This window comes from Pecten maximus, chromosome 10, assembly GCF_902652985.1.
Source record: "Pecten maximus chromosome 10, xPecMax1.1, whole genome shotgun sequence".
Classification (NCBI taxonomy): Eukaryota; Metazoa; Mollusca; class Bivalvia; order Pectinida; family Pectinidae; genus Pecten; species Pecten maximus.
This window is the reverse complement of record NC_047024.1, coordinates 36,433,615-36,459,481: the sequence shown is the minus strand read 5'-3', so window position 1 is coordinate 36,459,481 and position 25,867 is coordinate 36,433,615. Positions and strand designations below refer to the sequence as shown.

General features: G+C 33.8%; 1 protein-coding gene across 2 annotated transcripts in view; it reads right to left on the bottom strand.

Moving 5' to 3' along the window:
* Window positions 1-25,867, bottom strand: part of LOC117336384 (myoneurin-like) — a 68,063-nt gene that overhangs the window by 32,065 nt on the left and 10,131 nt on the right. For both annotated transcript variants that reach the window (XR_004534594.1, XM_033896888.1), the window contains exon 2: window positions 24,641-24,715. The gene's annotated coding sequence lies outside the window, so the exon portion shown is untranslated. The remainder of the gene's footprint in view (window positions 1-24,640; window positions 24,716-25,867) is intronic.

The window sequence follows — 25,867 nt, the reverse complement described above, 5'->3', positions numbered from 1 at the left end:
AATTATTCTTTCTGAACTTAAAAAACATTAGCAGTAAATTTCCAAAGAAGTAAACCTGTCAAAAATCTTCAAAATTCAGGTAAATTCTGTTGGGTAACTTCTCAAAAAGGATATCTTAATAACAAGATATTTAAACAGTGTAAGTTAAACTGAAGTTTTCAAGTAGAAGATATTTTTATAAAGGAACATTAAGATATAAGACAAACTTAAATTTCAGAGTCTGACATATTGCCTGTATAAACACGAAGAATATGCGATACATCCTAGCTCATATCAGTCGATTCTTTTTAATGAAAGTAAAGATAACAACAAATCCTCCAAGTGATTTCTTATTTTAAAACAAACAAAGCCTACTACTGATTCTGAACCGGACAATAGATATATATTCGATGATTTGACAGATGATCAATGCTGGATGGCAGTAGGACTCTTGGCCAGCGGGGTATACTCCTACAATCTTAGTAAAATGGATGTGGTGATCATACCCAAATAATGGTTTACCCGCCTTGACCAAGTAAAATCAATAGAGATATCAAACTCCACTTCTTACCCGACCGCCTAAACCATGGGCCTCTGGTGCCGTGGTAATCGCTATCCTTATATTACATCATGGCAGTTCAATCAGTGTCCCTCCATACCTCCAGTAAACCATCGTTACTGTCAGTGTCCAGTTTGCGTGACGCCCAATCACCATTACATCCAACTAATCACAAGAACATAGACACAATGGTCACACCTGAACACATATACTCTCCTAGGTATCTACAAATTACGGTTACAGACTAAGTAACAATCCAAGACTTACGATAACGGTTCAGATCATCCACATGTTACAATTACAATCTGTTTGTGTAACATCACATGAAACCTTAGTATGATTTCTCAAGACATGATTTCATAATCAATGAAAATTACATAAGAAGGAACACCTCTGCCCTCCTTCTCTTTCCTTCAGATCAACATCAAACTTACCCGTTAGTTTAGCCTCCTTCTCCTCCTGATGCATCGCCTTCCATCTGCTCCCTACAAGTACCAGCGTCGACCTCCTCATACATACAAGTCTATGGAACAACCCCCTTATCACACAGCTCAACAGAAATCAATAATTTTTCAAAGTTTTCAAAACAGGCAAGTCCCAAAGCATAAATGTATAAATGTTTCGGTATTAGCCGACAAACAATACTGAGTTGTTACAACAGTTTCAACATTTTGTTCAATACAATCCCCAAAAATCTGAAGTTACAAGTCCAAACAACAAGTTAATTACTTGATTTCATCATTGCAACACATCTTTTGTTGGGCACTTTGACTCAGGTATTAAAGCGTTAGCAAGCAACAACCAGGGTCATACTAGCTCCTATCCATTCAGTGGCACTCACAAAGTCACTCATAGTTTTTATTCCAAAAAATAATGTAATTTCTCTCAATTTTGCAATCTGTTTGCAGGCTGTTCTGTTAATTCATTAACATATATACTTGTTGTAACTACAAAATCTTGTCAAATTGGATTCAATGAGAATTCAAAGAATCAACTTACTAGCTTTTTGTTTTCCCATAAATGTTAATTCTGTAATCCAAATAGACAAATTTCTAATGGGTAAACTTTGACGCGTGCTAGTAATGATGTGATGATGATGATGATGATGTAGTTGTATGCTCGGACTGGTAGCAGTATATACAGTTGTATATTGATACTTACCAGCACCGCAGCCTATGGAAGCATCATGCTGAATGATTCTATCAGATAAGTGGCGTGCGCAATACCAACAGCCAATCAGGACAGGTATAAATATTCATAACAGAGATCTACCTATAAAATGATACCTAGGTATAATTTGACTGATTTAAATGTGTCCTGTTTTATCTTACCTGACAACACGCTATATATATAGATCTATTTACTCTACTTCTTCACCTATTGCCTTTCGATTGGGTGCTTATCAGAGCTGTATTTAAAAGGATAGGTTGCCGTAGCTCTACCATTGTTACAAAAGTGACCCAGTGGTCACGTGCAATACCTAAGTTTTCTCATTCTTTTATTATTTCTTTCTTTCTTTTCAAGTTGATTGTTGATAATCTGCTTGTATTAACATATAGGAAAAGTATGTCAACCCTAACGCTAACATTTGAAATATGAATGTATTAGCCACCGGATGTACATTGTATGTCAACACTTGAGTCCTGTAAGGCATATACACAGGAAATGAAAGACAATTATATACAATTATATACAGGTACGCCAAACGTCGGCTTACCTAGCCCTACCTGTGTGGGGCCCGTTAGGGAGTAAGGTCAATACAAAGGCCTCACCTGTCTGACACCACGGCAACCAATACTAAGCTATACCAACATGTACAATTTATTCGTCAAAGGAAAAAGCGGCATATTTACCCAGTGTCAACATCAATATAGGCAAAGATAGGTTTGTTATCAGAATCCATCATGTCTGATTCCAATATTACATAATTCCTGAGAAATATTATATCATACCCCATAGAAATCTTTAAATTTTTATTTCATTACCATGGTAATGATGTACGTCAAATAAAGCCATTTGATTTCTAAATTAGAAGCTAATTCTGATTTCATCTCAAACCAAACTCTGTAACAATACTTGGTACACACATCTGTATATCTTAAATTTGATAATTACTTTTTAAAACTTCCGTGTAACAATTACATATTTTTATTATATATCAGGTAAAGGCTATACACACCCTTCCTTGTCTCTAATTTCCCTTTATTTCTCCGCTTCATTATAGATATAAACATAGATACTTTTTAAAATGTCTCAACTTCCTTATGACCTTATAACTATCAACAAATTGCATTTGATACTTACATTTCAAAGTAATTGTATTTTTTCTCAATTAAAAAAATTGAATTACTTCCCTATACATATAAAAATGTTTGCATATAGTTATTCTAGAATCAAGTAAGTGAAATTCATAAAGGTACCTATGAACACCTACTTTAGTCAAACCATATATATTCAGTTTCACATTAATGTTTTGTAAACTTCCCCGTTGAATGAATAGAAAATTAAACCCGAGCCATGTACACCAGACGTACCTGATAAGGTGTGTTTTCTATAGATAGCTTGTCTTGCCTATCCTACACCTATCAGAATTGACAGTCTTACCTCAATACAGCTATCACATTGCAGATGGAATCTGAAGAATCCCTGATAAAACACACAATCTCATACACTAATCTTATCAATGTATCAACTTTTGAATATAACGGAATACCTACCATGGCAAACTTATGATCTGGTGGGAATTTCGTGACAAATTAAATGTAAACCTAGAGATTTTCCACGAACATGTACCTGGATAATCCCCATTCCTCACTTCAGATTTCCACAAAAGGCAACCGATTCAAAATAAAGAGAAGAGGAGACAGGCCTGACATTTTTTTATCATTGCTGATAACAAATTCAAAACAGAGCAAATGATTGTGTGAAGTAGAATTATAATCCTGTTTGTGTAGATATTTTAAAACAGCTTCTTATCAAAATTAGGAAAAAAGTTTTTACTTATCAAAAGAAATTAACATGCAACCAAAAGAACCATCCTGGGAAATCATTGAATATTCCACCTGAATTTTCTTTTAAATTCAATGTTTAGAAAAGTAACAAGGTTGAAAATATCACAAATCAGTTTTCAAAAAAAAATCATCCTGCATTTCTCACAACGGTTCTACCAAAGTCGATTCCTGAAACAAGGTTTACGGAAAATGTAAATTAACAATTTTAAGCATTTTAAAAACTTTGGCATTCAGTGAAGAAAAAGAAGGAAAATGCAAATGAGATTAGAGAACTGCCAATCTAGCGACAAAATCATGGATAGTTTTCTGTTGTGTTAATTTGTCACTCTTACTACATCAAGACCAAGAGTTCCCTCAATTTTCATTTCTGTGTCATTCAGCTAAATGGTGACAGAATAACATGCAGCATTTCTCTCCCAAGACAGAATTGCATGTAACATATCTCTTTCCAATGACAGAATTGCAAGTAACATATTTAGGTTCACAAGTTCAAAGAATAATTTAGAGTGACAGGCATTAAACTCCATAGAATATTTCAATTTATTTTAAAACTACCATAAAACTCTGCTGTTTTGGCAAGGGACATCACTCTGTTTGGAGGCCTCTATGTTTGCTATTCTTCAACTGAAGACAAAATAAAAATGGGATCAGTTCTCAATCAAACTGTCCATTAAATCTTAATTATAGGAAAAAGTTGAACAATCAACCAGTCCATTAAAATCTTTAGTAAAGGAAAAAGTTGAAGTCTAAAACTAAGTTGTACAGATTGGTTACGAGCTTCAAAATCCCTGATGCCTATCACAAAGATGTTTGAAACTTGCAGCTTTATTCAAAGCTTAATATTCTAATTCCTTTATACCATCCCAAGGGCTTCCCCAAGGGAGCCCCATTACACCTATGGATCGCATATCTAACGGATTTCATAAATAGACCTAGCACTATTAACGGCCAGGATATTGACAGATGGGGAACACAAAATCAATTTAGATTTGCTTACCGACAAATCAAATAGACAATAAAAAGGGGAAATTAAAATAAAATCTATACATTTTCCTGTATTCAATATTTGTTTTTGCTGCCATAGAATTGTGACTTATTGAATGATCGCTGACAACCCACGACAATTCAGGAACTGTATACATATATATTTGTGCTGTTACCAAGAAATGAAACTTTTTTCGACCATAATAACAAATTAAGTCAACATCAGTCTCTGAGGTCGGTGAAAAAATCCATATTGGTGGCGTTATTGGATTAAACATCTATCATGCATCTATGTATTCAGAGCCCTGATTCAATATAAATTCTCCAATCTATATACACTCATTGTAATGGAACTATCCCTCTATCTACATAAACGATAGAAAAAAGCCATTTTTCCAGGATATGATATGATTGAATATCAGTTCTGTGGATATGATCGGCAATTATCCACGGAAGAGTTGACCTAGAGATAACCTTCCCTGGTCATACTTATCTATCTGTGCTCAGCTTGGCCAGCCCTCCTCTACACAGTATATACTTGAAATGTGAGGGGGCTGTCACTGTTTACTCAGGATGTTTGTGGAGGAAGCCTGTTTATCCTGTTGACTTCTTTATGACTCTACTGGACTAGATTTAGCAGGCTGATACAGCATCCCCATCTCAAACAGATCAAACTCACAGTATTATAAGTATATACAGTGTTAACTATCAATTCCATTCTTGAATACAACAGACTCCAACAACAATTTACTCCCACATTCAATATATACCATTTACATATTGGATGACCTTGCCATACACAAATCATCTACAAAGGTAGCCATATTGGATTTTACTTTTGAGCGTAAAAAAACAACCTTATTAGGTGCAGTAAAACCTTGACAATATAGTAAAGAAGATACAATACAACCTTGACAATGTAGTACAGAAGATGCAGTACAACCCTTACAATGCAGTACAGAAGATGCAGTACAACCCTTACAATGTAGTACAGAAGATACAATACAACCTTGACAATGTAGTACAGAAGATGCAGTACAATCCTTACAATGTAGTACAGAAGATGCAGTACAACCCTTACAATGTAGTACAGAAGATACAGTACAACCCTTACAATGTAGTACAGAAGATGCAGTACAACCCTTACAATGTGGTACAGAAGATACAGTACAACCCTTACAATGTAGTACAGAAGATGCAGTACAACCCTTACAATGTAGTACAGAAGATGCAGTACAACCTTTACAATGTAGTACAGAAGATACAGTACAACCCTTACAATGTAGTACAGAAGATGCAGTACAACCTTGACAATGTGGTACAGAAGATACAGTATAATTAACCCTTACAATGTAGTACAGAAGATGCAGTACAACCTTGACAATGTGGTACAGAAGATGCAGTACAACCCTTACAATGCAGTAGACGCAGTACAACTTAGACAATGCAGTGCAAGTATAATCCAAATGACATAGCACAGTACAGGTGAAACCCTGATGACATGAAGCCATGAGGACAGAGTACAAGTGTAACCCTGACAACAGGGTACAAGTGTAACCTTGACAACAGAGTACAAGTGTAACCCTGACAACAGAGTACAAGTGTAATCCTGACAACAGAGTACAAGTGTAATCCTGACAACAGAGAACAAGTGTAACCCTGACAACAGAGTACAAGTGTAACCCTGACAACAGAGTACAAGTGTAACCCTGACAACAGAGTACAAGTGTAACCCTGACAACAGAGTACAAGTGTAGCCCTGAACAACAGAGAACAAGTGTAACCCTGACAACAGTGTACAAGTGTAACCCTGACAACAGAGTACAAGTGTAACCCTGACAACAGAGTACAAGTGTAGCCTTGACAACAGAGAACAAGTGTAACCCTGACAACAGAGTACAAGTATAACCCTGACATGGAGGTAGTCATTTTTGGAAGCCATTGTTTCACTATTTCTCCTAGACAATGGTACATGCAGCATACCCCATGCTAGGTACATGCAGCATACCCCCATGCTATTTTTAATATCTCAGCTGCCAGATACCAATTGCCAAAATTTAAATAAATGCTGCTGATTTCTGGATTAACGGTTTGGTATTTAACAACTGTTCAATTCTGTTAAATTACATCCGTAAATCACTTATGTTCCCTACATTGCTCTGCTGCATTATTTATGAATGGATGGCATGCTCTATGTTTCTTAAACTGTCCTACCAAACACAAACTCATCTTTATGTTTCCAGCTAGAAATTCAAACAGCCAATAATGTCATCTTGACAATGTCTGAGCCCAAGTAAATTCTTAATTGGAATTTACATGTTTAACCTATTTCCACGGTTGACCTACTTTCTTATATCATAAAGCAGACTATTTTTACCTTAATCAATAAACTTCAGATAGGGTCAAGTCCAACATTACTTTGTTGTAAACTCTAGTCCTTAATCTTTAATATGTTCAAAACATCTTATAGATATATAGATATCATATAGATATAGATATCACAATGTTCTTTGTCAAATACTCTTTATCCTGCCACAATGTTTTCAATATGAATATGGCCAGATGTCAAAAACAAAAACAATTTTGAAGGTTGGAACATGGTTTGGTAATATACAATTCCGGAAATGTCTTTGTAAATTTCTGAGATTAAACTGCAATGTTGAAGTTTCAAAGGCATGAAAATTCTTGAAAATCATTACAAAAATTATGGAACTAGATATAAAATCAAATGTATTTTATATTTGTTAGTTTATCAATTTTATTGTATTTAAAAGCTTGCCATTTTTCAATAACATCATTTTTTTGATATTCTGCAATTGGGCAGGAATTAAACCAATATTAATTTATTTTTTCCTTTGACTTTTATCATCTTGAGTACCATTCAGAAGTCATTTTTTTTGTGATAATAGAAATATTGCCGATATGGTAACAAGAATATTTTTATGTTTTTTCCCCATGATGAAGTCCCTTTTGACAATGAATGTCTTTGTTACAACCTTAGAGTCAGTAAATCAAGACTAAGTAGTGATGTGCCTGCTACTTAGTAGTCATGAAAAACATAGCTTGCTGCTAAATAGTCACGAATGGTTAATTTGAATATCACTCATATAGAAGTCTTTGTGATTTCCAATACTAACACCAAGAAAATCTTCACAGATTTCCACCCTCGTTAAAAATTCCGAGTTCAGATTTTTAACACTAGTGAGAGAAGGAAAGCGAGAGGGGGGAAAACTTGTCACTTAATTTGTACCATGTATAATTGACTAGAAGCTAAGGCAGTACAGCTCTGGTGCAAAAGCATTTTGCATGTGCATAATACACACATGCGCAATCGAGAGATGCTGTTCACTGGCTGCACAGTGGGGCAGCCACACACCAACCCTGGATTGCCAAATGCACCAAGGGAACAAGAAATACAACCATCACTAAGCTTCCCTAATTTATGCAATATCTTACTGTTCAACATTGCCTAGCAAAGAAAACTGTCAATCTTTTCATTCTTAATTTGATTGCAGAGCTTTGGATGTGAATATGAAATATTCATCTGCTACAAGAGTGGGAATGTGGTAATTGTTTAAGGCACTACAGGGTGGAACTCTCTTCTCAATGTTTACTCGGCTATCCTAAATGTACGTCACTGATTACGATTCTGAAAGGGATCCCTACAAATCCATTAGGCCCACAAAAATCAATATGTGCATGATATATTTCATATATTGCCGGCTTTCTGCAAAGCCTGTTGTCCAATCGCGCGCACACACTAAATGAATAACATAGACAGTGTTTATATGTGTAAAGAATCTATCTATAATTGACTCCTGCCAAACATCGGTTTTATTACATGTTTGGAACGATAAATAAAATAATTGCAATGAGGAAACGATTGGACATTTAATGAAAATCGATGAAGGAACAATGGCCATTGTTGGCCTGGCGTACCTAGGTGTACCAAGGTACCTATAAATTGGAAATGAAAAATTTTATTGTAGAAGGTCATTTTCCATTCCCATGTAATTGCCGTTCATCTCGTTCATCATGTATGCAGATTCATTCCAATTCCAGTATTACATCAATCAATTGTGAAATTTTTCATATAAAATGGTAATTCAATAATGGGTCTCTTATAGCTTATACAAACCAATAGCTTCCTGCCTTTTTAATCAACTTAAACCGGCCCCATACAGACTACGTAGATTAGGATAACAAGTAAATATCCCAGAACCACTAGTCTACGTATTTATTGAAAATACAGTAGATGTCCACTAAATTCAATTACCAAAATTAACCATTCAATTTCTCATTTCTTCTTTTATACCATTTTGATGATTTCTTTTTCTATGGCATCACAATTTTTTCTTTAATTTTTGTTGTTAAATGTCTTCAGGTACTTTTTACATATTATGTATTTGTTTAATTTTTCAGCCAAAAATAATCTTGAAATAATTCACTAAAATGACATTTACCGTATATATGATTAATGTGTGTAGACTCTCATGCTCGGTAGTGCAGTAAATATACCTAACATCTCCATACCAACTCCAGTGTAATGTTTAAATAAACCAAACATTGGTCTATATATTTGTTACAACAATATGACATCTCAGGAAATTGAAACAATTCATCTCTATTTTATCCCTATTGTTTTATCCAGCATTGCAATGCTTGCATTAGAGGATGTAATGGGCCTAAACCAATATGGCTATTGATACAGTTACGGGAGTATAGTACCAAAACAGATTTTATGGCCTACTGCAAATGTATCGAAACCTTGAAATAGATTTGAAAGAAAATGATTTATTCCATATTCAAAAATCCTTACATTTCCAAAGATTTGTCTCTAACGCCATCAAGATAAAATAAATCTGCCAAGCACGATTTCCTAGAACTTCCAAGAAGATTGGTTTATTTGAATTGACAAACATCTATATACATGGTTACAACTTTGCCATTCATCAATACCAATTTAAACAATGATCTGACTTTCCTAAACCAACCCAGGCTTCATTCCACACGATGGTCAAGCATCGACTATTTTTGTCATGATAAATTAATTTAAGACAATAAAGAAGAAGCTATCTTTGCTGTTGTGTAGCCCCGATAACTTGGATTCAAAGACTTGGCAAGCTTCGCTTCCTAATCAAAATACGGCAATATTGATATTTTATCTTTCATCCCATCTAGTAGATATTATATCTAGAAACTTATAAATGCTTGTGGCTTTGGACTAAAATACACAATTTAACTAATATTATCAGTTACACTTAGAGGAAGAAAAGGAAATACTATTAACACAGCTCTAGTTTAAGCATACCATACATAGAAACAGTGAAGTTGGACAAGCAGCTATTCCTACTTGAGCCTTCCAGAGCCGAGCCATCGTACTAACAATGCAATCGCTGGAGAAACGTACTCGTTAATGAGATTGTGTTATTCTGGTTCCCTGCTGCCCAACAAAAGTATGCAAATATTTACTTAGGATGCTGGACCATATTCATCTGATGAATGCTCCATACTTACTCGTACAATCTTGGTCATTCTGTCGACCACAGACGACAAAATTGTTTTCACACCACATGACACAGCAGCTGAATACTACACGATAAAATAACAGGTGACAACAATCTGTGTAGAGAGTTCCTTCCTCACCTAATAAATCACTATACTTATCATTCTTATAACCAATTCAAAGGTGATTTATTTGTAATTTCGAAATTTTCCAATTAATTACACTAATGAATTTTTTAGTTTGAACAAAATATTACTTCAAAATTAATGAAATATTATGATGTAAAGAAACTTGAGATTACGTACTTGATTTACATACATAACTGGTTTAAACATGATTTAAATATCTTCTTTTTTTTTTATTATTTGAAACAGAAACATTTCTTATGAAGGCAATTTTGTTTTGATATTTTTTGTTTCATTTTTGACATAGTTAAAGTAGAGAAGGGAATAATTTGGATTATGTTTTATGAGCCATTGTGCCTTTGGACCCAATTCTACAACAGCTAACACATGTTTGATAGGCCATTTCAAGTCAAGTGATTCCCAAACAGCCAATGACTTCCACTTTAGCAGACGACAGTAGACAGGTAACAAATTGGGTGTCAATTAGCTTAAATTTTGTCAAAAGGAAAAACAAATCAGAGTTAATTAAAGGGCATGATGAAGACATACCTGCAGGGACAGAGAGATAATATATAACATGATGGCTCAAGGCCATTTCTTCACATACACAGATACGTCTGCATCGTTGACAGCTTCTAATACCAGTCCTTGTACTACCAGTGTCATTGGAACCGAGCAGGTTCTGGTGCCAATAGCCATCATGTAATTCTAGCTTACACACTGCTACAGCTTTTGTTTGACACAAATAACTGTCATTAAAATTGATGGACCATGACTCCTATCGATTTCTTGTTTCTATAACATCCCTTTGAAAAGTACAGTAAGCAAAGAAAGTTTAACGTTCCTTCTCTATATTTATCACCGAATACTCGTCCAATAATAAATGCACTGATTTACAAATACTGATGGATTTTTCTAAAAGTGCATGGTGCTAGCCTATAATGGTCCAACAAATATCAACTTTGTTGCTGTGCTCTGAACTGTACCACCAGTGAAATGGTCACTGATCTATGTGGATGAATACGTAACCTAAGTCGTATAACATGCACAACTTGCATGAAAGCATGAAAGGCTTAAGCTTAAGTGTTGTAACAATAGATGATATTACCATGGCAATTTAATTTCAGTTCAAAATTTGAAAGTAGCAAAAAACCCCCCAAAAAAACAAACCAATTTCATTCATAAAGTAATTCAAAAATTCATTTTATCATTAATGTAATATCTAAATGTAATTCTAGTTCAAAAGATGAATTTTTAAACTCTAATTTTTCTTCTTTCAACGACTAAGCATGGGCTTGTCAACGTAACAGCAATACATCAGAGAGCCAACAAGGATCTATCGATCATCATTTTAAGAAATACTACACTAACCTTCTACCGAGAAAAAAACCTTTTCGCTTGTCATACGGTGTTTTAAAGCTTCAACTTGGTTGAGTGGTAGTTAACAGATGTCAGAGATTCATACTTTTCTATTACTCGATTCTAAACAACCTTTGACAAATTAAAGTAATACACATATCAAATCATAAGTTTACAAAACTCAATAAAAACACATTAATACTATCTGATGCAAAAACAAATCTTACAACTTCAGAATTTGCATGGATAAAACTATACCCCAAGAAAATAAGAAAATCAATCAAGAAAATGGAAACAAATTGATTTGTTCAAATTCAAAACAACGCTTCGAATCAAATGCCTATTTTTTTTTAAATATGTGTTGTTAAGGCAGTTCTGGAATTTCTCAGGAAGAATTAGACCATTATTCACAAGAGTGATGCACGTAGCATACTATTACTGCAGCTGCAATTTTGCTGCAGCGCAAGTGCAGCATTTCTGCAATTTGTTTTCCATGGTAACTTGTTTCCAAAGAAACAAAAACTTTTCCCTATTACATAAGACTGTAAACAGCGCTCGCTGACATACACAAATCATGACAAAGTTGTCACATAAATTCAACTTTCTAACTCTCAAAATTTGTACTGAGGGGGAAGAGATCTATTTGTTCAAAAACCTGACTATGTGGAGAACTGCACCTAGAATCTGCATACTGCAGTGACATATTAAACTGTGCGGTGTAAGGCGGCCGATACCAACAACGTAATCACATTTGTATTTAAATTTTCTAGGATGCATGAGCAACCAGCGACAGCAGCAGCAGCAGCAGCAGGCAAAGACTTCTCATTATATAACCTGAAATATATCTTTTCATAGGAAGTCAATACTACCATTCAAGGAAATAGATGAACCCTCTATGGTAATCAGGACTTTAAATGAGGCAAATCAATTCCAAATAAAAAATTGTAAAATTACAGAGTAAAGACCGAGCAATGTTTATGCGAGAAGAATAAGTCATATGGCAACCACTTGATTATTATGAGTATATATGCATGTATGTGCTTGAATGCACCATATGTATGCATACAGTTCCGCCTGTTAGTTAGGGAGACAGAGCATGCAAACCTGGGTAAATATTCCTCCCTCTTCTCATTTCCTCCCCGATCTCCATTTACTTCGTTTTTAATAAGAGATACCCACATCTATAAAATCTGTCATGTAGTATACTCAATCATAACTAAGTAGAAATAACATACAAAATATTCACTCCATATAGTGATGCAAATCAGCGTTGGAAATTTAACTTCAAATCTTCAAACAAGAATGCCGCTTCATATTAAATTAGAATGTTCCCTTTGAATTACGTTACAAAACTTTAATAGCTTTAAAACAAATTTTTATTAGAAAATTTAAATTGAAAAAATTCTAGTTACTAGCCATGTTGTTTATTTTCATTTTAATTAAAACTTAGCATTTTATACATACATGAATATCTTTATATAACAATTGTTTTCTTTTCAAAAGTTTAAAGTTGCAATTAGAAATTGAAATAACCACTACATCGTAAAGCTTCCTTTTGAATTTTTTGTACCACATCCCTACAACATGTTTTTTTTTCATTATTTTACCAACATGTGTAATGTCAGACTTGAGGACGAGATAAATTGAGAGATATGGGCCAGATTTCACTAACCAATTGAGAGTCATAACCACTTACAGTTTGTTGTACAAGTATTGAATAACTACAGCAAATCGTTAGTCTAGATTAGTGGGCCTTAGTATTGGACACACTAGGGAACTGGCTATCATTTTGTTACACTGCCCTCTGCCAATTATTTCAGGATGCTTTTTCCTTTAAGATTTGAGACCAATGTAAGAGTAAAATTATTAGGAAATTAAAAAAAATATTAAAATTTCCAAAACCTGAAACTTAAAATTTCTTTTAACATGGGCAGTCTAGTTTCACGACAGACATGGGCAGTCTAGTTTCACGACAAACATGGGCAGTCTAGTTTCACGACAAACATGGGCAGTCTAGTTTCACGACAAGAGCGTATTCTATCAGTCTGACAGTTGTCAACATAATCTATTCTTAAATTTGGATTGCTTCAACAAACAAAGCTAATTTTTTCTACCATTTCGGAAGAATTATTTTTCTGTTTTTCCTTATGGGAGATATTTTCAAATGAACAAAATTTCTACATCTGCAATAAGTTCAGCATCACATGGAGACTGGAACACCAGGATGATGTAGCATACGGAAGAAATATAATCTGTCACGAAGGTCATCTTTAAAATGCAATTGTGTCATAGGGTTGTAAAAAATGCACATGCAATCAAGGTCATTCTATTTCTGACAAAGGTCACTTCCCATTTGCGGTGGTATTAATTGGTGGTACTGGTTATCGTGGCTCTCCATTCCCAACACTTTGCGACAAGTATCCAATGCAAATGACATCATGATTAAGCCATGGCCAGGTCTCCTCCAATACAAAATCCTTACTCTACCAAAGCCCAGGCACCAATTTTACTCCCACAAAGTCCTCAGATAAGATGAAATCTCCACTTTAATTTGCAAAAATATATTTCTGAACTTATACATTTGATCGTTTTGAATTTATGAATCGACAATGAATTTCTTGTATTTAAGCTGCAGTCATGAAGTCTGGATAGAAGCTAGAGAAGATGATGTGTGCATTTTTAGGGACCAAGAAGAGGATCAAATCCACTGGAGCCCAGTTCTACCCGTTCCTAAATGACGACCACTAATAATAGCTCATTCTCAAAGATTTTACTCTGACACATGCTGTATATGATCACTTTACTATTAAAGAGATTTTAGAAAATTATCATGTTTAACTTGAAGTATTTAAATAACTACTCTTAGAATAGAGTATCCAAACTATACTATCTATAAATGTATGTAATCAAGAAAATCTCTAATGAGTATACAATAATGTTAGATAACAAGGATTATTACAGTTGATAATGACAGCTTAAAATCAATTTTTTATTTAATTGGAAAGACTTTTTAATATTTCAATTTCTACCATAATAATGAATAAGTAATGACAATAGGATTGATCATCCAATCATTTGTCCTGGTGTATGAGAATCTTTTTTTTTATTAAGTTATTGAATCTTGAGCATTTTATATTGGTCTGATCACTTCCTAAAATGTCCATTCAAAAAGCTATTGACAACTGTAACAAGTGAACCGTGAAATACTTCCGTGTGAGCATCATTTTTATATGAATTACGTCAACAATATTCTACTTTTTCAACACTTGATACAAGATAAAGAATTACTCTTCCCATTTTACTTCACAAAGATACCCAAACATTTGTTTTGACACTAACAATACGATGTTTATCGAGATTGAAGTAATACTTCAACTAGCTTTCAATAAAAGATACAAAGAAATTAGAAAATTTTCAATACATATTAGATCGGTTCGAATCCCTCGTGAGATACTAAAGCAGAGAGAAAGCCATGCATTCATGTCACTTTCGATTAACCCCTGTATTTCTGCGTGGCCTAGCTAAACATGTGACCTTCCTCTTATGAATGCACTATTGATCTCAGTTGCGGCTTTGTAAAAATTAATTCCCATCTCTATATAAGCGGTCAACTTGACCCCTAAGACTTCGACCACTGTGACCTTTTGTCATGCGATATTCTTACAATTTCTATTGTAGAATTAAAACCTGTAATAAACCAATGATGTACAGCTAATCTCTGCCGGGTTTTAACGCCACAAAACATATAGATTGTCTCTTGTAAAGAAACAGATTTACTTTCAATTGGTAGATTTAGAAGCTGTCAGTTACACATAAAAGATTAAGATGAAATGACCTGGTATAAGATATTACTTCATCAAACTTTACATTATCCGCCATCTGGTCGGTTACAAGGGCATGTCAAGAAGACCAGTAATTCTGTATGTATCGCCTTAGATCAATTTAATTAATCATCTTTTGTGTCTGAGGAAAAGAAGTCATTCCTGTTGGACAAAGCAAAATATAATTAACTACTAGAGGCGAAGATTTAACAAATTTGTAATAAATATATATCATTAATGTTATATTTCATATATGCACATTTCCCCAATTAAAATTGAGAACATTTTCCTCATTAAAATCAACTACATTTTGACTGTATATTTTGACAATATTATGATCAAATCTATTTTTAAAATCTGCTTTGCTGATGATCAATGAAACTAATGATGTAGATGACTTACAGATTGGTACTATATGTACCAATATTGTTGCTAATAGTAACGGGCTTGATTAAAAATAGATAGTTTATACACCTAACAGATCAATCAGAATTGGTTTTATAAGCTAACTTTTAATTGGTCTGTTTCCTTAATTACAATTGTTTCCAGATTTTTGAGATAAGAAAAGGTTTGATTATATCCATTTCCCAATTCTAGGGATTGTATGGCTTTTTAATTCTGACATTGATAAAGTGGTTCCACTTCATTTTTCAATTAATTTTCGATCTTTTAGAATCAGTGTCCCGTAAATAGATGCTGAACTTGAACTGATCTATGATATCACTTTAATGATATACAGGATTTGTATACAGGTAATAAATGTCCAACTGGTGTGTCTGTTCTCATCAGGTGGCGATTTCAACGCGACACATTTGAATTAATTTGACGACGTGTAGGAATATACCCATTACCATGATTAGGGACTTATCAATTTTATATTTTTACATGAATAATGCATTTCATTAGGTTTATTTACAACAGGTGAATGTTCAAATACTCAACAAAAAAATATATATACATATATACACGTATATACTTTCTGTGAAAGGAAACACTTTGGGTAATGAACAATTCATTGATTTATTCTATTTTTCCATTAAAAATGTATAATCTACCCCATACTCTTGGTTACGGTAAAGAATTGCGCAGTGTTGTGGAATACATATATGTATTTGTAATCAATAAAGGATGTTAGATAAGCATTTTTTTCTAGCTTTACAACAAAAAACAATATATCTGTGATCATAATTTATAAAAAAACGTATTCTACTCCTCACGTTCTAATAGATTCACAAAGTATTAATGAACAATTAAACTTAAATATTTCATTTCATTCTCAAATATAATTGACAGATATAAAAGAGAATGTTGTACTTTGTTGGGGCCAAAAAGAAAAAAAAAAAAGAGAAGAAGAATAAATTGTACTTCGCAAGTTGAAACTTTCTAAAATTCTAAAGTGTTTACAAAATCAACTCTTTGGAAACCCATATTGAATTGCAACAATGAAACGAAATGGAAAACTCGATAACAATCAAGAAATTCAATATTTCATTTATGTTTTTGTAATTATTCTGCAGGCTTGGAGCAGTATTTGTGTAACACAAGCTGTACAGTTTTGACGCCACGCTGCATCTTCTCACTCTTTCTCTCCCCTCATCCTTCCACCACGATAGGCAGCAGCAGTACCAAGTTGGTGTCGTTGTGCACAGTGCAGCAGGATGCGCTATTGTTCCTAGCTAATGAACACTGCAATTTGCATGACTTAGGATTATGTCACAACGTACATCAGAATTGGGCCCTACGCCGGGGCCCTGCCAGCAAGCCTATACCAGGGGATCACAACACCTTCCAATTTTACCATTCAAAACCGTTTTCTACCAGAGCCATTCTCATATTAAATTGCTTGGTCTCATGCAATCCGTTCTGGTGTTCTACAGAGTTTCGTATGCTACTTCTACACTTAGGAGCACTATGTTTAGCAGAATGTCACAACCCAACACAAGTTAAAAGATAAAATTTGTAACAATGCATTTGATTGGTTCTAAGACGGCAAAAAACCTAGGGCAAAGATGGTGTTATATCTAAATTTGATATTTGAATTTTGTGTCCATGATACCCTGAAGGCATGTAAGAACAAGGCTTATATTGGATTTAGCGGATATGAATTTGTTTCAACTTCACAGAATCTGTTGAAGGAGGAAAACTAATGTGTATACTCTGCCACATTCAGGATTTGATTAAGGATCACGTTATATCAGGCGAGAAGTTTTGTAGGCAGTAACTGATACTTATTATACTGGTCAAAATAACTGGTTCTTTCAATAACGTCATGAGGGACCACTTAAGCCAATATCGAATGGCTGAGGGGGTAAGGGACGGGATAGCATTAAATTTGTACAGAAGTGTGCTGGTATACTCCAAAGGCCAATAAGCTGTGGTAAGCACCGCAAACAAAGGAGAGTTCACACCTATGTCATTTATCAATCATTACCATCACTGTCTGATCTCTGGCCACCAAGTCACAAATCATTGTGAAACATGGCATCACCTCACCCCAATGAAAAAGCAAATAAAAATGTTCCTGAATAATACCCAGGAGCTTTAAGCTGTTTACATCACTGTATACAACATAAAATACACAAAAATGAAAGTAATGAACAAATGAAACTTTACAAAATAAAAAGAATAAAATTCAACACATAACAATTAGACAATAACTTCCTTGGTATAAAATAAAAATATTCTATTCATTTTTGTGAATAAAAAGGATTTTTTCTTTTTACATTTTTCAGCCACATGTTCAACATCCATCAGTATAATTTGATCTTTTCTAATATCAGTTTGATTTCACGATCTTAAATATTAACCAGATCCCAACGACTTCATAGCGTTTCCTACTTTTGCTTCCTCAAGAGGCAGCTTTCTTGGTGGCACTGTAGATTTATCTAAGACCAACTTATTAAGATAAATGTGCCATTTATCTAGACCAACTTATTAAGAAGAATGTGCCATTTATCTGGACCATTTTCTTAAGATGAATGAGCCATTTTTTTGGATCAATTTATTGAGACGAATGTGCCATTTATCTGGACCAACTTATTAAGATGAATGTGCCATTTATCTAGACCAACTTATTAAGACGAATGTGCCATTTATCTAGACCAACTTATTAAGATGAATGAGCCATTTATTAAGATGAATGAGCCATTTATCTAGACCAACTTATTAAGATGAATGTGCCATTTATCTAGACCAATTTATTAAGAAGAATGTGCCATTTATCTGGACCATTTTATTAAGATGAATGTGCCATTTATCTAGACCAACTTATTAAGATGAATGTGCCATTTATCTAGACCAATTTATTAAGATAAATGTGCCATTTATCTAGACTAACTTATTAAGATGAATGTGCCATTTATCTAGACCAATTTATTACGATAATGTGCCATTTATCTAGACTAACTTATTAAGATGAATATGCCATTTATCTAGACCAATTTATTAAGATGAATGTGCCATTTATCTAGACCAACTTATTAAGAAGAATGTGCCATTTATCTGGACTAACTTATTCGGAGGATTACAATAAGCATTGTTAATCCATTAAGATTAACTTATTATTCAGCGAGTGATATTAAAGACAATCTAATTAAGGGGAATGTGACGTTTAACCTAACACAAGCTTATTTAGCAGAGTGTGACATTTATCAAAGAGCAACTTAATCATCACAGTGACTTTATGTATAAGGAACTAACCAATACCAACTCTTCAGTATAATTTGTCTCCAGGGTGTCCTTGGAAGCCTTCTCACACAACTAAACAGGACAACAGATGGTCAAGAGCAGCTGTACTCTAAACAACAGAGTTGTCTACCTTTAGTTAACTATGTCTTATTCCCTTTGAAAATACTAATAAATTTTGGCTCTCACTTTATTAGTACTCCACATAATCTACAATGGAATGGAGCATGCAAACATTTTGCATGTCATTCCCATCCAATTTCTCTACATAAGACCTATATTTACTCCTAAGGGATAAGATCTCGGACAGTTTTGGCAATGCATGAGAAACGGCATCAAAAATTAATACTGCCCTGCAGCACATGTTAAGACTTTGTAAAATTTGAGTCATGGAAGATCTGCGGTAAGAGACTTAAACAATGGTCTAAGAAGTATTCTTTCATATCACTTCTGTACTCTTTAGATCTATATATGTTTCTTATATGAAATTGTTATATCTTTTATCAAGTTCTACTATCAATTCTAGATACAGGTGATACAATATAATTAACTGAACATATAAATAAATGTGCAAGATATTATTGACAATTGATTTTGAACAATGTCCCTCACCACACACAATAGGTTATAGGTGGAATGAACTACATTTTAATTTGCACTCTTAGTGTGGTATAACTCCTACAGACCTAGAGTATGCACCTCCTCTTATATTTTGTAAATTCAAGCACCTGCTTCATACAGATCTCCAGCTTCTTATAATAACTGCAGAAATCTCCTATCATGATTTCGTAATAAAGTGACTTTCAAAATTAAATTGCAATTTTGAATCCTCTTAAATGTATATCTGCTAACAACATATCTCAGGATGTTGCTTGCAATGAACTGGGTCTTATATTCATTTGTTACACAGTTGTAAATTTAATCTTACATTTTGCAATAAGACTGGTAAGAAGTTTTCCTTTGAAAATATTTTCAAGATTAAAGAGCAAAATCCATCATGAAAGAAAAATGAAATCTTATTTTAGAAAAAAGTTCAATTAGGTCTTGGTTAAATTCATTTTGCTTACAACAAAATTTATCAAGAATTCTGCCAAAGAAAGTTTCCACTGAAAAAAAAAATCTACTGAAAAATCAAAACTTCAAAGCGATGAAAACTAAATATAGGGAAAATGTTCTAAAATGTGATATTCTATTCAAATTGAAAAATATCATTTCAATTGATTTTTCATGATATCTAACCTCTTTGATTTATTCAAATATAAACATACGAGTCCTGTACATTTATAGATAAAACGCAATGAACAAATTTCTGGCTATGTATGAATAAAGACCATTTGCAATCTGAATCATGTTTCAGCTTCACCAATTAAAAACTAGCTGCAGTAACAAAGAAAAATCAATATTTCATAAACCCAGGCCTCATGAATATAGGGTATTAAATATCTAGAAGTAATCAATAAGTTTTCAATGACAAAGTGTACCTGTTTTATCCTACATGTTGTTACATCTGCACAGGCTTACAATCCTTATCTAGTCGAGTCCCTCCCATCTGCCATCCCAACCATTGGCGCAGTCGTGCGATAATAGCTGTATTTAATGTTTTGAATGTACCTAGTATTGATAGCAGTGCCTTGGTACACACAATATCTATCAGGGATTTACGGAGGCCCAATCAAATCTCAGTTCAACATTAACGCCTCTGATAATAGCCTGTCCACGATATTTATTCATTACAGTTCTCAGCTTGCTTCCGTTGGTTGGGTGGCTAGGTCAGGTCATAGGAAAGTCATAATAAGTTAGTTTCCATAGTCTAAGAGAACCTAGCGGGGTCAAGGAGCTAGATTGGATTTGTGTAAGAAAAGACGACCATCTGGACCCGAGATTTTGACTTGAGACGACACAACTGTAAAGAAACAAAGATATCAGACTTATCAAATCTGTCAAAGGGCGAAATCAACAATAGAGGTCTCTCAGCAAATAGGGAGCTCGCCACCCCACTCCACGTACATAGTCTAGGAATCGTTAATTCATGCTCCACTGATTTATGCATGTGTAATTATTTGGCTGATGGGAAGTACACAATGCATTGATATAAATCAGACAGAGGCCCAGCCCAGCTTAATATATAGACCTAGGCAGCATAAGCCAGCATCCCTGTATTGTGACCGAGAGCACCTGCTCCTGATCAATAATAACAGGACTGACCCTCTGACCGCCCTACCCCGATTGCTGCCTGCCTAACTGCCCCAAATCACCCATCATTATAAGCCCTTCTACCCAGGGTATATATAGCACAATGCAAACTAACCGATTTTCATACAAAATCCTTATTGGGTCACTTCATCCTTCCGTTATAGTACACTCTGTCTATTGATGACACCCACCAAGGCGTCCATTCCATCTATAACACTCATAATCAATCTTCAACTGGTTACATCCAATTTTTCAACACTGGACACATTTTTTGTTAATAATCAGACTTGTGTCATTATTTGCTGAAAAGAAAACTACTTTTAAGTAATTTACACTTCAGCATGATTAGGAGCAGATTTGATTCCGTACACAAGGGTAACTCCTTCTATCAATCTTGTACCTTATCAAACCACATCGGATTCTTGATGCTGCAAACTTGGATCTCTGATGGTCCAGCGCATTGTTGGAATAATAAAAACTTTTGACGAAGCAGCAACAAGACTGTCAGATCTTATTGGAAAAAATAGGTAGTTCAGATTAATTTTCAAATCACATTTTCATTACTAGGACTACATACACAAATCACATTTTCATTGCTAGGAATACATAACAGAACATTATATAGTACTTAATTAACACATTTTCTTAGTTCTTTATTTACTCTACTTTTAATGGAATCTAGCTTCTAAACGCAAGTGTGATTTTTCAAAAGCCAATTGTAAACTTGTGATCACATGGTTCTCTAGAAGGGAGCACTTGATTGGTCAAAGAGCACACTTCTTAGTAGCCTGGAACATTCCTTGAAATGGTCTAAGAATGTATCTCATATTATTACGATAAAATCAGAAAGAAACAATTACATTTCTCCATTCATATTATTCTGAAGCTGGACTAACCGGATTTGACACCAGACACATTATCAAGGGAGCAAACTCTAAGGGAGAAAACTCGTGCAGAACCAATAAAGCCGTAGGACTAGCAGATCAATTTGTACATTAACAAAATAATTAGTAACTCAATATCTGTAAATCTAGGACATTTTAAATGGAATTATGACATATTTGACACAATTTCTAGTCCATCATAGCAATTTTGTACGGCTATTGTTATAAAATAACTAAAATAATGACACTATATTGAAATTAACTCGGAACAACACAAGTAGTTATGCATTCTAATGTTTTCAGCCCAACAGGTACCTCAGCGATGGTACCTATGGCGATACAATCAAAGAGTTTATGTACATTTAATACACATTACTCTTGAATCCGTATAACTTAAACACACCACAGACCATTTTAAGTTGGGTTTATAGCTTTTAGTATATATGTTAATCATTTTGGTTTGTAGCACAGTAAAATGATATCAATATCTTAATAAATATTGACTTCTTTTTATTTCAGATAAATTAATTACAAGTTACGGAAAAATGAGGCAATAACTTCAGAGGAATAATAAAACATGATTAAGTTGCCGAACCTCTAACTGGGTGCAACTGATCACCCAATACAGCTCCCGGTTTAATACCCTTATAAGACTAATTACATGTCCTAATTACCATTTTATTCTTATAGGTAGCATGGGATATTTATATGACATAATCACTTAGATTATTATTAGCATCAAAGTATGTAAAAGAACAGCAAAATACTCAAAGTGCCTAGATGGACAAATAAAAAATATATAGTACCCTTTTAGGAAAAGTGCAAATTATATCAAATGTCTTTATCAGTCGACTTCAGATGAAAGGTTAATTGAATACTGAAAAGCTGTTGGGTAACGAAACTACCTATTTGAGTAATAAACTAGCATTAAGACCAACCTCCTTATAACTAATTAAGATAACCAATAATATCAATATATCACATCTTCTCCAACTTAAATTAATCCTCACAACCTAAAATTTTCCAATACATGAATACCTGACAGGGGAATTTAATATAATCTAAATATAATTTGCTACCAATATCAGCATCAATTATCATTTTGAGGACAAGTCAAAAGCAAAATATCAACTGTCATACCATAACACTAACCTTCAACTGGTCCCAAGAACTTCAGAAACCTGCAGTCAAGACAAATTTCTAATTTGTGACCTTGACCTTAAATATTTAACAGACATTCTGACCTTGAACTTAAATATCTATCACTGACCTTCAACAAGTCACAAGAAACAAATTTCTAATTTACCCATTATCATATTAAGATTTTGTAGTTGTGACCTTGCCCTTTATATCATCAAAATTGTGTAGCTGTGACCTTGCCCATATATATCTTTCATCTTCACCAGGTTTCTAATTGATATCTGGAATCTGTTGAGTTCCAAGAAATGCTGTACATGATTGAAATGCTGACACAATGAGGAGTCTGCTGGCCAAGATGACTGTTATTTCATTGATATGCTCCGCCCAAAGCATAACATATAAATCAAGAGTTCACCAAATGTAGAGCTATAGATACTGTAATATCAAATGTTAGCTTTGAGCTAACAATAGTAGAATCTAAAAAAAAATAAGATTTTATTTTATGACTTAAGTACAGATTCTGACCTTGCCATTGCTTGTCTTACAAAATCACTGCATGCAGGTGAAAAACAGACACAGGTCACATGCTGTTAAATGTTTCGTATGTGTTGCAACAGAAAAACATGAAAATGTACTTAATTTCACTATGAAAAAGAATATCAAAATTTTCTTGAAAATGTGAAAAAATATATTGCATACAGGGAATGTATCCCTTTAATTATAGTAAAACAAAAATGTTTCAAAACTGAACAAAGGGCCATAACTCCTTATAATAATAGCCCCAAGATCTGATTTCAATAAGTGACGTTCCATCATCTTGAAATATATAAGTATAGATAGCTTGATGAATGTAGAGAAATATCAAGACCTTATCGTCTCAGATAAAATTTGATATCTAAAGTAACAATTGGCAAACAAAATCTAGCTCAAATCAATAAAGGGTGATAACTCTGCATAAAGCAGTGAATGAGAGAACCATTAAGTATGGGAAACATTGGACTCTCAAGCATAGTAAGTTTTTCAATGTTGATAACAGATTATTGGATGTTATGCTAAATTTCATATTTCATTTAAGTGTACGGTACCTCATAAAATGATGTACAATCTACTTGAATTTTGCTTCTTTCATTTTTCCATCATGCTTGCAAATGTTGGAATTTTAAAGAATTAATAATTAAGTCAAGAGATTTAAAGACAGAAGACAACATCAAAAGAATACAGTTTTCTTAAACAATGATCATCATCGTTTATGCTAAGAATGCATGCAAGGACTGTTGAAGCATTAAAAGATATATCATAAGTATCAAGGAAATATATATATACACACAAATATTGATACAATTTTATACCATCTAAGGTAATATATGGGATGGTATTAAGGTAGTTGACCCGTACCTGGAGTTAAGGCAGGCTAATTTCTTTATGTGCTCCTGAAGTTCCGTCCGGTATCTTATACTATTCTTCCTTGTTCTACAAATTAAAATAGTCAAATTTAATACAGCAGATTTAATGGTTACAAAAGTTCACAGCTCTACTAAATAACAAATGTGTCATGTAATGTGAAAATACCTGGTATATCTCATTATCTGAACATTTCTCATAACACAAACCGCTGTATTAGGTAATTAATACAGCAGATTATATTATAGGCTCAGATAATGAGATATACCAGGTATATTCACATTACGTTTTAACAATTTGGAGTAAATTCAGATTAAAAATTAATCATTTATCTCAAAATAAAAACGAAATTTGAAAATTAGAGAAACCATTGTAAATTGAGCTGAACATCATGCTGATTACAGAAATTGCCATCCTTTGAATTGATAAAATTAGAGAAAACAATAAAATTTACTTGAGAAAACTAAGTCAATGCCCTTGCTCCAACGATCAAGAGATAAATCTGTTTAAAATACAACAGTTTTCACTCATTGTATGTGCAGCGTAAGTTGATAAATCGTTCAAAATATCGAGAAAAAGACCATAGATCAGCTTTGTATCAGGTGATTGCAGATCTAACATGTTAATAATGAAGTCATTCAGAAGATATCTATTATGCCACTTCTTGAGAACAACATCGTCCAACCCAATCAGAAAGCTACTGGAGTTGCATGATATCTACCAACGCATAAAAAATTTAAAATCAATATGCAGTGCCCACAGTTAAAAATGCAGTAAAAAAAGTAAGAAACAATATTTGAGCAATTACCTTTATTTACTGCTGGATGAAGAAATAGCACGGCATTCTAATCTTTAGATGATAAATCGAAAGGGCTATTAAAACCTTAATTGTGTAATGATGTCTTCCCCCATGGAAACTCTGCACAACCTATAACAGTTCCAGGTGCTTTGTCGATGTAAGATATTTCACCATAAAAATTTCACAACTGGAAGGAAGGTCTTTGCTTATTCCCAGGGATAGCCTATCACCGATGCTGAATGTGCATCTATCATAGCTAGATCAATCCATGCATTATATTCAGATATTAGTTGTGACTCTACGGGTTAGAATCTAATTTGGTTAGGCAATGATATTTGATATATCACCAAAACATTTCCATATTTTTTTTAATGAAGGCCCTGTTGATATATACTAATAGGCTTCTGAATATTCATTGAAGT